At 46.0% G+C, this 13,757-nt stretch overlaps 1 pseudogene; it reads right to left on the bottom strand.

Moving 5' to 3' along the window:
• The window catches only part of LOC120298486, a 28,251-nt pseudogene extending 15,318 nt beyond the window's left edge, over positions 1 to 12,933 (bottom strand).
• Between the last annotated feature and the right edge of the window lie 824 nt (positions 12,934 to 13,757).

The following is a 13,757-nucleotide window of genomic DNA, read 5'->3' on the forward strand; positions in this document are numbered from 1 at the left end:
GCCCGCCGGCCTCCCACCTCCCACCCCTGGCCCTCTTTTACTTACATTTTTAGTAGTTGCTCAGCAGGGAGGTGTAGAAACTTCCAGACAGCTCGCCTTCGCTGCAAACAACTTGCAGCACCATTTGCAGAATGGGACTTTTGGCGGGCTCAGCAGGGCAGAGACAGCCTGGACAATTCCTATTGGCTTTTGAAAGCAAATAGAATTAGACTCTATTCAAGAGAGTCTATTCTATTGGCTTTCAAAAGCCAATAGAATAAAAGGGAGTAGCACAGCTAAGGAAAAGGGGGAAAAAATGGCGGACTGCGTTGTTTGGCGACCCCCGTGAAATGGTCGTTCGATCCCAAATGGGGTCGCGACCCATAGGTTGAGAACCGCTGACTTAGACTTATATACCGCTTCACTGTGTTTTACAGCCCTCTCTAAGCGGTTTACAGAGTCACCCTGTTCCCCCCCAACAATCTGGGTCCTCATTTTACTGACCTCGGAAGGCTGAGTCAACCTTGAGCCAGTGAGAATTGAACTCCTGGCGGTTGGCAGAATTAACCTGCAATACCGCATTCTAACCATTGTGCCACCACGGCACAAGGATGAGGATAAGAATTGAACTGCTGGCAGTCGGCAGAAGTAGCCCGCAGTACTGCATTCTAACCACTGCGCCACCACGGCTCGTGATAGCTATCGTGGTTACCTATCCGTCTCAGGTTTCAGCCAAGAAGGAAGTGCTTCCACTTCCCATCCTCCATGGCACCTTGTTCCCAAGCCGAGAAGTCATCCACACCTGGCTGGCAATATTTGAAGAGTCTAAATCAGTGTTTCTCAACCTTGACAATTTTAAGGCATGTGGACTTCAACTCCCAGAATTCCACAGCCAGCATTGCTGGCTGTGGAATTCTGGGAGTTGAAGTCCACATGCCTTAAAATTGTCAAGGTTGAGAAACACTGGTCTAAATATTAGCCCTGGCAATCAGTGGACATAGATAGTCCCCGACTTACAACATTTCTTTTACTGACTGTTCGAAGTTAGCAATGGCACTGAAAGAAATGGAATTGGGACCGCTTTTCACACTTAACGACCGCTGTGGCCTCTCCACGGTCACGTGATCAAAATTCGTACGCTAGGCAAATTGACTCATATTTATGACGGTGGCAGTGTCCCGGAGTCCTGTGATCCCATTTGCGACCTTCTGCCAAGCAAAGCCAATGGGGAAGCCAGATTCGCTTAACAAACTGTTGTTACTTAACTTGACAACTGCAGTGACTCGCTTAATGGCTGTGGCAAGAAAGGTCGTAAAACGCGGCTAAACTCACTTAACAAACGGCTTCTGAAGAGAAATGTTGAGCTTCGTCATGGTTATAAAGTCGAGGACTACTGTGGAGAAATATTTTCAGAGTAGTATCTTTTTATTAAAACAATAGAAGTCGTAGCTGCTTTTCTCAATTCTCCGTCGTTTAAAGCAGGGCCTCTGGTGTCTTTTGGGCGAATGCTTTGGGATATGGGATGGGGGGGGAGGTGTCACACAAAATGGTTGCCAGGGCAACGGGCTGCCTGTTCACCTACCCCCACTCCCAAACTACAGGTCCTTTAACAAACTATCATTTAGCGACCATTCAAAATTATCCAGAAGGTGCTTTTTCAAGAGGCAAGTGGACCGTCTTGGTTTTCTTTGAAGACGTTTCGCTTCCCGACCAAGAAGCTTCTTCCACTCTCTTTCAGAGTTATGATTTACCCTTTCCAGAGATGCTTATGATCCAGTTCTGGATAGCTGTACCCCCCATGGTCCAGTGACCCCGTTTCAAATGCTCAGCAGCTGGCCTGCATTCATAGCTGTTTGCAGCACGTTTTATGATGTTTTTGCTCCAAACCAGCATTTACTTCCAGTTCCAATAAAGGAGAACAATTATACCTCAGGGTTAAAATGAGGGGTCCTTGGTGCTCTCTGAGCTTTTATGTATCCTTGCAGACGTTTCATTATCCAAACTAAGTACCATAACAGAATTAACAGAGCTGAGAGGGACCTTGGAGGTAGTCCAACCTCCTGCTCAAGCAGGAAACCATTCAAATGGTTGCCCAATTTTTTTCTTAAAAGCCTCCAGTGGTGGAGTACCCACAACTTCTGGAGGCAAGCTGTTCCACTGACTAATCGTTTCAACCGTCAGGACCTGATTCTGGAGCTCCAAAGGCCGCACCTCTCTCTCCGCGGCCACATTGGGGTGCATAACATTTAACGACTGTCTTGCTTAGCAACAGACATTTTGGGCTCAATCACGGTCGTAAGTCGAGGACCACCTGTATCACCTGAGGAGAGACATTTTTGGATTTTTTTTCTCTCTCTCTTGCAATGGCAAATGTGCCTGCTTCCCATCCTTCTGCCTGTCAGCATAGCTTCCTGGAATGACCAAGCAGATGCCTAATCAAATTGCTCCCCAGGAAGATGTAGGGTACAATTTGCATTCTCACAGTCCTCCTACGGCAGTGGTGGCGAACCTATGGCACGGGTGCCAGAGGCGGCACTCGGAGCCCTCTCTGTGGGCACACGTGCCGTTGCCTCAGCCTTGCCTCCCCCCCGTGACCCCCTCCTCACCAGCAGCCCCCCCCTGGAGGAGAGTCACCCCCCGAGCGTGACCCATGCGGAGCAGTGCAGCCGAGGACATGGCAGCCAGACAGCGTAGGCAAGACTCTGCCCTCACGCCCCATGGCGCACAGTTGATGCTGCGGGGCATGGGCAGAGGGCGTGGCCGTGGCGCTGCTGGGCGATCTGCGGCGGCCCTGGAGGCGGTGAGTGGCCCCACAGGCAGGGGCGGGGCAGGGGGTGGAGCAGGGGTGGGGCCAGTTTTTGGGCACTCGGTCTCTAAAAGGTTCGCCATCACTGTCCTATGGATTAGCACCAATCTGCTTCAGGTTGTGTCACACAGATAAAGAGATCTAGATCTTTATACTGCTTGATGGGTGGCTGTCCCAAATTTCAGTAAAAAAAAAGGTCCCTCCCCCCCCCCGTCTCCGCATTGCTCACGCACAACCATCTCCTCTCTGCCCCCCTCTCCACCGGTCGACAAAGCCGGAAAGATTGGGGAAATCTACTCCGAAGAACCGTTGAGAGAAATGTGCTAAAGAAGAGAAAGCAAAGGAAGATGTAATGAGTGTGTTCCAGCACAGGTAGTCCTCAATTTACAACCATTCATTTAAATGTATATGGAGATTCTCAGTCATCCAGGTTATGGTTGTCCCAAAGGTGCTTTTTCATGAGGAAGCTGGACTTTCTTGTTTTGCTTCTTACTGTTCTGATCCAGAGTTACGTTGCTTTGTAAAATCGGGTCAGACAGATAAACTCAATAGAAATGATTGCAAACCAGATATATATTTATTCAGAGAAATACTTGCATTTATGATGGTTGCTTCTGGATATTACACGTCTGTTCATTCCTATAGGTGAGAAATTAATACTTTCTCCATACCACTTCTATAACTTGGATTGGAGCCATTGGAGACATGCGATGACCCCATGCTTTCTCAAAGATATTCCAAAACTGGCTCGTGTCCAGGAAGTCCTGCAATGCCCTTAGAAACTCCTCCCACTAACCTACTAATATGATATAGCTGACTAGCTAAACTACATTACTCATAAGCCATCTCTTAAGGAGACAGCACTTAACCCAATAAATGCCAGATTCTAATATACAGACCTACGTGATCCAGAACAATGGATGGTGGGGAGTTATACTCCTTGCAGACTCATTATACATTTGCAACCTTTTAAAGAGTCATTGAGGCCACTTGGAAATTTACCTGTGCCCTCAGGATCACCTGAGTGGTGCAAATGGGTATGGAGCCTTCATGGCTGCAGGATGTTTCTTGCTCTGTGCCCCTTCACTGCTGAAGACCGGCTCAGGATGTTGGGGATGAGTCTGTGTTGTCTGCATCTCAAACTGAAGCGTAAACAGTTCCTGTAGTCTGTAATGTTTTTCTGGAAATCCGTTCTTCCTCCCTCACCATTCGAACGGCGTTCATCCCAAAGTGCATAGCTAAATGACCAGCTGTCTGCAAGGAGTATAAATCCTTCCATCTCCCCACCATCCAGTCAGATTGGAAGAAGCTTCTTGGATGAGAAGCAAAACGTCTTCAAAGGAAACACAAGAAAGTCCAGTTGCCTCTTGAAAAAAGCCCCTTTGAGACAACCACGACCCAGATGACTGAGAATCTCCACAGACTTTCAATTTTTTTCAGTGGTGTTGTAATTTTGAATAGCTGTAAGCCGAGAACTACCTGCAAAAAAAATGGGGCAAAACTCACTTAGCAACGTAAATTCTGGGCTCAATTGTGGTCGTAAGTCGAGGACCACCTGTTTTAAGCCTTAGAAATGGCCGGCATTTGAAACTGGAATGCAACTGTTGCGTCACAAAGAGAGATTAATTTGTCGGCTGCTTCTCCTGTGTGGATTCTCTGATGTCTAATAAGGTTGGTGCTTTGGCTAAAACTCTTCCCACACGCCAGGCATTTATAGGGTTTCTGCCCTGTGTGAATTCTCTGGTGTTTAACAAGCCCTGACTGATCGCAAAAGGTTTTGTCACAGTCCGAGCATTTATACGGTCTCTCGCCGGTGTGAATTCTTTGATGCGAGGTAAGGTGGGTGCTCTGGCTGAAACTTTTCCCACACTCCACGCATTTGTATGGCCTCTCTCCTGTGTGAATGGTCTTGTGGTTAACGAGGCCCGACTGGTTGCAAAAGTCTTTTCCGCAATCCGAGCACTTGTAGGGCTTCTCCCCCGTGTGGATCCTTTGGTGCGAGGTCAGGCTGGTGCTATGGCGGAAGCTCTTCCCACACTCGGAGCATTGATAGGGTTTCTCCCCGGTGTGGATCCTCTGATGTTGAATCAGGCTGGTGCTCTGGTTGAAGGTCTTGCCACAGCTGGGGCAGCTGTAGGGCCTCTCCCCCGTGTGGACCCTCTCGTGGGAGGTCAGCTGAGTGCTTTGGCCAAAACCTTTCCCACATTCTAAGCACTTGTAGGGCTTCGCACCGGAGTCGAGAAGCTGACACTCGGCAAAGATTCTACTCCGATGAAAACTCTTCCCTAAAGTTGGGCTCTTGTTGGGTTTCTCCACGAGGTGGGTTCTCCAGGGGGCTCCCAGACACCGTTTCTTCCTCTCTTCCATTGCTTGTCCCGGAATGATGACTTCATGGACATGTTCATCTTGGCAGGAAATGATGACATCACTCTTTTTCTCCTCAGGTCTGTATGATTCACTCCGCTTCCATAGGTTTTCTCTGAGTACTTCGATAGGGTTGGTTTCTGAAGGGATCACACTGGGATCCCTCCCGTCTTCACTCTTCATTTCCTCCCCTGGAATAAAAAAAAGAGATTAAAACAGGGGAAGAAGCTATGCCTCAGATGAAGGACCTACCCTTATTTCTTTTAGTGACAATTATATAAGGCCATCTACAGAGGGAATCAAGCTATTCTCCAAAGCACCTGAAGGCAGGAGAAGGAGCAACGGGTGGAAACTAACCAAAGAGAGAAGCAACCTAGAACTAAGGAGAAACTTCCTGACAGTTAGAACAATTAACTAGTGGAACAACCTGCCTCTAGAAGCGGTGAATGCGCCAACACTGGAAGTTTTTAAGAAAAGACTGGACAGACATTTGTCCGAAATGGTATAGGGTTTCCTGCCTGAGCAGGGGGTTGGACTAGATGACCTCCAAGGTCTCTTCCAACTGTATTATTATTATTATTATTATTATTATTATTACATCTAAAATGCAAACAAACTATGGTTGTAAAATAATGGTTTCCAGATGGTTGCTAAACTTCAGGTTTAAACTCAGATTCGAACACTCAGCCCAGCTCAGGGGTAGGCAACCTTGACTCTTTTATGACTCGTGGACTTCAACTCCCAGAATTCCTGAGCCAGCCATGCTGAGGGGAAAGGAAGAGTTTCCAAGCTGAGCCATGCTGGCTCAGGAATTCTGGGAGTTGAAGTCCACAAGTCATAAAAGGGCCAAGTTTGAAGACCCCTGTCCTAGACAGTCACTGCTCTGAAATGGTGTAGGGCAGGGCTAGGCAACCTTGGCTCTTTTATGACTCGTGGACTTCAACTCCCAGAATTCCTGAGCCAGCCTGGCTCAGCTTGGAAACCTCTCCCTTCCCCTCAGCATGGCTGCCTCAGGAATTCTGGGAGTTGAAGTCCATGAGTCATAAAAGAACCAAGGTTGCCTACCTCTGGCCTAGCTTAATGCAGATCAGAAGGCCTCTGAGGAGATGCTTTTCCAGTGAATGGGAACATCTGCCCTTTAAACCAGCAGCCTGGCCCCTTCCCCTCCCCTCCCAATTCATACAGGTAGTCCTTGAGTTACGACCACGATTGAACCTGACATTTCCACTGCTAAGCGAGACAGTGGTTAAATGAGGTTTGCCCCATTTTCCGACCTTTCTTGCCGCAGTTGAAAGAATCGCTACTGTTAAGTCAGTGACATGGTTGTTAAGTGAATCCGGTTTTGACTGACTTTGCTTGTCGGAAGGTCGCAAAAGGAGATCACGTGACCCCCGGGACACAGCGACCGTCATAAATATGAAAACAGTTGCCAAGCATCCAAATCTTGATCACGTGACCCTGGGGACGCTGCAACGTTCCTAAATATGAAAAATGCTCATAAGTCACTTTTTGCAGTGACATTTTAACTTTGAACCGTCGCTAAATGAGCTGTCGTAAGTCGAGGACTACCTGTACACCACTGAATGTCTGCCCTTCCCGCCATAGAATAAAAGATTCTGAAGTTCTATCAGACAGAATCGATGGCGGGCAACCAAGGTTAGCCCAGCCAGGGGCATCACAGAAGCTAACCGAGGTTCCCCTTCAGATCAAAGGGCCTGGCGTCTCCCTCACCATCTTCCCGCGTAGTTTTGGCATGCAGCTGCCTCTGCTCCATCTCAGTGGGAGCCTGGCCGGTCCCGGAGGAATGCGCAGAGCCCTCTTTGATGTTGACCTGGAATCAGCAGAGAGGAACAGTTTTAGGATACGACAGTGATGGCGAACCTTTTAGAGACCGAGTGTCCAAACTGCAACCCAAAACTCACTTATGTATCGTCGAGTGCTAGGTGGGCGTGCCCCATTGGGTGGGCGTGCCCCATTGAGGGGGCGTGGTTGCAGTGATAACGGCAGACTGGGTGGGACTAAAAAGTTCAATCAATCAATTCCAACTTTGCGAGATATTTTTTCTTCCCGCAAGAAGCTGGTATTGACTGATTGAACCTTTTCTTTTTTGCACACGGCGGCAGAGGCCTAAAGCGAAAAGGTTTTATAAAACCCAGCTGAAGGCCTAGGTATGGGCAATGGCGCGTGTGCCCACAGAAAGGGCTCTGCGTGCTACCTGTGGCACGCGTGCCATAGGTTCGCCACCATGGGGATAGGACAACCGGGCTGGGAGGTGATGTCTGTGTCCTTTGCCACATGGATAGTGTTCTTTGCCACATGTCTGTGTCCTTTGCCACATGGATAGTCTGTAGATATTTATTTCCAGACAGCATTGGATTTGTCTCCCACTGAGTTCACCCCCCCTCTCTCTCTCTCTCCCCATATCTATCTATCTATCTATCTATCTATCTATCTATCTATCTATCTATCTATCTATCATCTATCTATCTATCTATCTATCTATCTTCTATCATCTATCTACCCATATCTATCTATCTATGTAGGTCTTTGGTTATTCGGGTTTTCTCCCGCGTAAAATTGGAAGTGTCTTGGCGACGTTTCGACGAAGTTCCATTCATCATCTTCAGGCTGGTGTTTTCGGCTTCGTGCTTCTAGGAGCAATGTGTGATCGTAGCTGTTTCTTCCTTTTAACTGCCAGTGGGGTTATGAACTGATTGGGTGGTAGCTTGGCTGTGTTCTGATTGGGTGGAAGTGTGTTCTGATATCTATCTATCTATCTATCTATCTATCTATCTATCTATCTATCTATCTATCTATCTATCTATCCATCTTCTATCATCTATCTACCCATATCTATCCATCTATCATCCATCTATCATCCATTTATCATCCATCCATCACCCATCTATCACCCATCTAACATCCATCTATCATCTATTCATATCTATCCATCTATCATCTATCTACCCATATCTATCATCCATCATCCATCTATCTATCACCCATCTATCTATCAACCATCTATCCTCAATCTAACTATCTATCTACTGTATATCTTCCTTTCTCTTTCACTGGAAATGTTGGTTTCTTTTGAAGCCTATCAAATCTTTCTTTCATGTAAGGTTGCTGCTGTTTTGGCTGCATTTGGAGAACAGGTTTACTCTGAATGAATAGAATGGAGATCTCTTGAATGGTGTCTCACTGATACTTTGAATCACAACTCCAATTAACCTTGGCTGCTCTGGGACTGATGGGGCTCCTAGTCCCAAACATCTAGAAAACAGCCCAAAAGAGGAACACTGAGAGAGGGCATTTGGTAACTGGCCATTTCCAATACATTAGCCAGTTGAAGCCGAAGCCAAGGAGAAAACAAACACAGGAGTGACGTTGGAGTAGGAGGAACTCAACAGATGCTGGCTCATTATGGGAGACAATTTGGATAAGAAATGTTAAATTTACACAAGCTCAAAATTTGAGAGAAAATTTTTATAAAATGTTTTATAGATGGCACTGAGATCCTAAAAAATTATCTTGTATGTATTCCAACATACAGCCCAAATGTTGGAGATGTGGCAATAATGATGCGACATACTTTCATATTTGGTGGAATTGTAAAAAAGTAAAGGCTTTTTGGATTATTATTTGGTGGAACATTCAAAAGATTTTTAGAAAGAAGATAAAGTTTACTCCTCAACTATTTTTACTTGGTATTTTTGTTGACTTAAATGAAAAAGAAACTACTTTGATGTTGAATTTATTAACTGCATCAAGGTTACTAGTAGGTTTATATTGGAAGAAAGATTCTTTGCCTACTTTAGAAGAATGGATATTTAAAGTATCTAGTTTTGCAGAAATGGCAAAAATTTCTGCTTATTTAAAGGATCATACACAAGAAATATATATTACTGTATGGGGAAGGTGGATAGATTATATTCAGAAAAAGTATGGAATTAAAAAGTTTTATTTATTTTATGAATGAATATCAAATATTATAGAGAATTGTTTTATAGGTTATGGAGTTAAAGGTTAATTATGATATATTTTTTTCTTTTTCTCTCTTTTTTTTTTCTTTTTTCTTAATTATTATAATTTTCTTTTTTTTTTTTAACCCTGTATTCTGCTCTGGGAAGTGAAGGGAGGGGGGGTGGGGGTGGGAGGGAGGGTAAGGGGGGGGTTTCTATTTTAAAATTTTATTGTATTTTTATAAATGATTGTATGTTTTAAAAATAAAAAATTTCAATAAAAAAATTTTTTCGATGCTGGCTCAAGGCTGGGCTGGTTCTCCAGAATGCCTGGCAAAGCAGGAGCAGCTACAACACCCTTTATTTGACGTCTGGTTATCATTAGTATAACCTTTCCTCTGCCCAGCTTCTCATATGCTTTGACTCACCTCTTTTGACTTAGCCTGCACCAGCTTCATTACTGCAACTCTACGTCCCAAAATGTAGCTCTAATTAAGGCCGAAAGCTCAACACAAGGGAGATATCTTTCAACGATGATCTCCTAAGCTTCTTGGCCAAGGTGGAGACTTCCACCACCTTCTAAACCAAAGTCCCACCCTCTTACCTTTTTTCCACCGTGGTCCTTAGCCTCTTTTTGCCACTGGAGGAACTCTTCAGCCAGGCTCACTGCTTGGGAACAAGTCTCGGGCTTTCCTTCCCAAACCCAACGCTGGATCTCCGGAGGCAAGATGGCGAGGAATTGCTCCAGGATCAACAGCTCCAGGATCTGCTCCTTGGAGTGTCTCTCCATTTTCAGCCACCCATGACAAAGGTCTTGGAGCTGATTGTACGCTGCAGTAGGTCCCTCAGCTTCCTGGTAACAGAAATGCCGGAAGTGCTGGCGATGCTTCTCCCTCTTCAGAGCATCCCTTTGCAAGATGGCCGCTTTCACTTTCCCGTAATCCAGCCTATCGTTGGCCACCATTCTGTCAAAGACCTGTTGGGTCTTTCCACTGAGAGCCGGCAGGAGCCTGGGTATCCATTCCTCCCTGGGCCACTGGCAAGCTTTGGCCACTTCCTCAAAGGAATCCAAGAATGCCTTGGCGTTGTCCCACGGGGTGGTGGGCTCCTTTGCCGAGGGTGCGCATCTCCGGCTGGAGCAAGGGGACTCCATCTTCTTCAGAAATGCTTGCCATTGGGCTTCCCAGCAGCCTGTCATGCCCACTCTTGCTTCTTCTTTCATCCAATGGGACATTGTCCTTTGCGGAAGGTGTCCGATAAACTCAGAACGCACTGACTCCAGAGATGGGCCTTCTCCTTCCTCATCTGCCTGGGGTTTGAAGGCAACAACACTCTGGAGGCCACCAAGAGCTTCTCTGACCTCTTCTGGGTCTTCTTCTTTTGGCCAGACTGGAAAAGGGTTCTCTTCCATTTTCATCCTGGGATGTAAGAATCTCCCAAATTAAGTTCTCGGGAGCCACGCTGTTCTCTGGAACTCCTGCTTGGAAAGCAGAGGAAAATTGAACCCAGGTATTAATACCACTCTACAATGCCTTGGTAAGGCCACACTTGGAATACTGCATCCAGTTTTGGTCACCACAATGTAAAAAAGATGTTGAGACTCTAGAAGGAGTACAGAGAAGAGCAACAAAGATGATTAGGGGACTGGAGGCTAAAGCATATAAGGAAAGGCTGCTGGAATTGGGTATGTCTAGTTTAATGAAGAGAAGGACGGGGGGGGGGCATGATAGCAGTGTTTCAGTATCTCAGGGGCTGCTCCAAAGAAGAGGGAGTCAAGCTATTCTCCAAAGCGCCTGAAGGCAGGACAAGAAGCAATGGATGGAAACTAATCAAGGAGAGAAGCAACCTAGAACCAAGGAGAAACTTCCTGACAGTTAGAACAATTCACCAGTGCAACAACCTGCCTCCAGAAGCGGTGTATGCTCCAACCCTAGAAGTTTTTAAGAAGAGACTGGACAGCCATCTGTCCGAAATGGTGTAGGGTTTCCTGCCTGAGCAGGGGGTTGGACTACATGACCTCCAAGGTCCCTTCCAACTTTATTATTGTTGTTGTTGTTATTATAGGCCAACTGATGGGTTAACTCAGAATCCTGGATGTCAGGTAGTGTACGTATGGTTAAACAAGGAAAATCTTTTCCTTTATAAAGGCATCATTCTGTGATATATATTCACACACACGTATCTATCTATCTATGGCGACTGAAACTGCAGGCGCTCCTTGAGTTACAAAAGTTCATTCAGTGACCATTTGAAGTTACAACAGTGCTGAAAAAAGTGACTTATGACCGTTTTTCACACTTACAACCACTGCAGCATCTCCCCCCCCCCGTCACGTGATCAAAATTCAAATGCTTGATAACTAACTCCTATTTATGACTGTCGCAGTGTCCCGGGATCATGGGATCTCCTTTTGCGACCTTCTGACAAGCAAAGTCAATGGGGAAGCCGGATTCACTTAACAACCGTGTTGCTAACTTCCCAAACTACAGCGATTCACTTAACAACGGTGGCGTCAAAGGTCATAAAATGGAGCAAAACTCAATTAACAAATGTCAGTTGTGGTCATACGTTGAGGATTATTTACACAGTAAGGTAGACAAGGAGTCTCCTGGGTGATTTACTCTTAGTTGTTTACCAGATTAAATGCAGCTTTCCCTGTCATACAAGCTACAGTTGCTAATCCAGAGCCTATTTTGCAAGCCAGTATCTAGTTACCTATATCCCACCTTCTAGGGCAGGGGTAGGCCACTTTGGCTCTTTTATGACTCGTGGACTTTAAATCCCAGAATTCCTGAGCCAGCCATGCTGAGGGGAAAGGGTGAGGTTTCCATGCTGAGCCATGCTGGCTCAGGAATTCTGGGAGTTGAAGTCCACGAGTCGTAAAAGAGCCGAGGTTGCCTAGCCCTGCCCTACACCATTTCAGAGAAGTGACTGTCTAGGACAGGGTTTTTCAAACTTGGCTCTTTTATGACCCGTGGACTTCAACTCCCAGAATTCCTGAGCCAGCCATGCTGAGGGGAAAGGGAGAGGTTTCCAAGCTGAGCCATGGCTGGCTCAGGAATTCTGGGAATTGAAGTCCACGAGTCATAAAAGAGCCAAGGTTGCCTATCCCTGGTCTAAGGGCTGTTCTAAGTGTTATTTATATAGCCTAGGGCAGGGGTAGGCCACCTTGGCTCTTTTATGACTCGTGGACTTCAACTCCCAGAATTCCTGAGCCAGCCATGCTGAGGGGAAAGGGAGAGGTTTCCAAGCTGAGCCATGCTGGCTCAGGAATTCTGGGAGTTGAAGTCCACGAGTCATAAAAGAGCCAAGTTTGAAGAACCCTGTCCTAGACAATCATTTCTCTGAAATGGTGTAGGGCAAGGCTAGGCAACCTCGGCTCTTTTATGACTGGTGGACTTCAACTCCCAGAATTCCTGAGCCAGCCTGGCTCAGCATGGAAACCTCTCGCTTTCCCCTCAGCATGGCTGGCTCAAGAATTCTGGGAGTTGAAGTCCACCAGTCATAAAAGAACCTGGGTTGCCTACCCCTGCCTTATTCCATTTCCCTGCCGTTGGTTTCTTCTTTTGTTGGATTGTGAGCGCCTTGCCTGGGATCTATGCAGAAAAAAATCCTTGCATAATTTGGGGAAGAAAAGTCTATCTTTCTCTCTTGACTAAACGCAGTGGTTTCCCCCCTAATTTTGGCGAAAGCCCCTTCCCATTTTTGCACCCCCTTCCATCCTCCCCTCCCTCAATTCTTTTGCTTTTTTTCATAGTACCTTCTTCTGGTTCCACTTGTCCTTTTACAGCTATGAAGCCATTAAAAAGAAAACACCTCTTCCTTTGTAGAAAAAAAGGAGAACTATTCGCTCCCTCCCATTCATTCCCCCCCCCCTTCCTTTCTAGGAAGCCCAGCTCTATAGGCTTAACCCTTTGGAAACCCAGAAGGCAAAAACAAAAAAATTAAACTTGGCTCTTTTATGACTCGTGGACTTCAGCTCCCAGAATTCCTCAGCCAGCCTGGCTCAGCTTGGAAACCTCTCCCTTTCCCCTCAGCACAGCTGGTCAGGAATTCTGGGAGTTGAAGTCCACGAGTCCTAAAAGAGGCAAGTTGGCCTATTCCTGATTTATACTCTAATCTAATATTTCTCAACCTTGGCAACTTGAAAATGTGTGGACTTCAATCCCCAGAATTCAGGTTGGCTGGGGAATTCTGAGGGTTGAAGTCCACACATTTTAAAGTTGCCAGCGTTGAGAAACACTGTTTCTTCAGCTTCTTTGCATAGGCGGCACTTACTGTATGTTGCTGTCTTCTCAATTTTGACTTTATATGCATTTGTCCTTAAGGCTTGGTCTTGTGCAGCCAGAATTAGTCCCTCGGTCTCTTTCTTCAGTTTTCCTGCTCTTAGCCATTGCCAGGTCTTGTTATTATCTGTTTTCCCAGCTGTTTTTTTAATGTATTGGCCATGTAGTGCTTTGTCTTCTTCTTCTTCTTCTTCTTCTTCTTCTTCTTCTTCTTCTTCTTCTTCTTCTTCTTCTTCTTCTTCTTCTTCTTCTTCTTCTTCTTCTTCTTCTTCTTCTTCTTCTTCTTATTCTTATTCTTCTTCTTCTTCTTCTTCTTATTCTTCTTCTTCTTCTTCTTCTTCTTCTTATTCTTCTTCTTCT

The sequence above is a fragment of the Crotalus tigris genome, unplaced genomic scaffold, assembly GCF_016545835.1.
Source record: "Crotalus tigris isolate CLP2741 ecotype Arizona unplaced genomic scaffold, ASM1654583v1 scf7180000023903.560294, whole genome shotgun sequence".
Taxonomy (NCBI): Eukaryota; Metazoa; Chordata; class Lepidosauria; order Squamata; family Viperidae; genus Crotalus; species Crotalus tigris.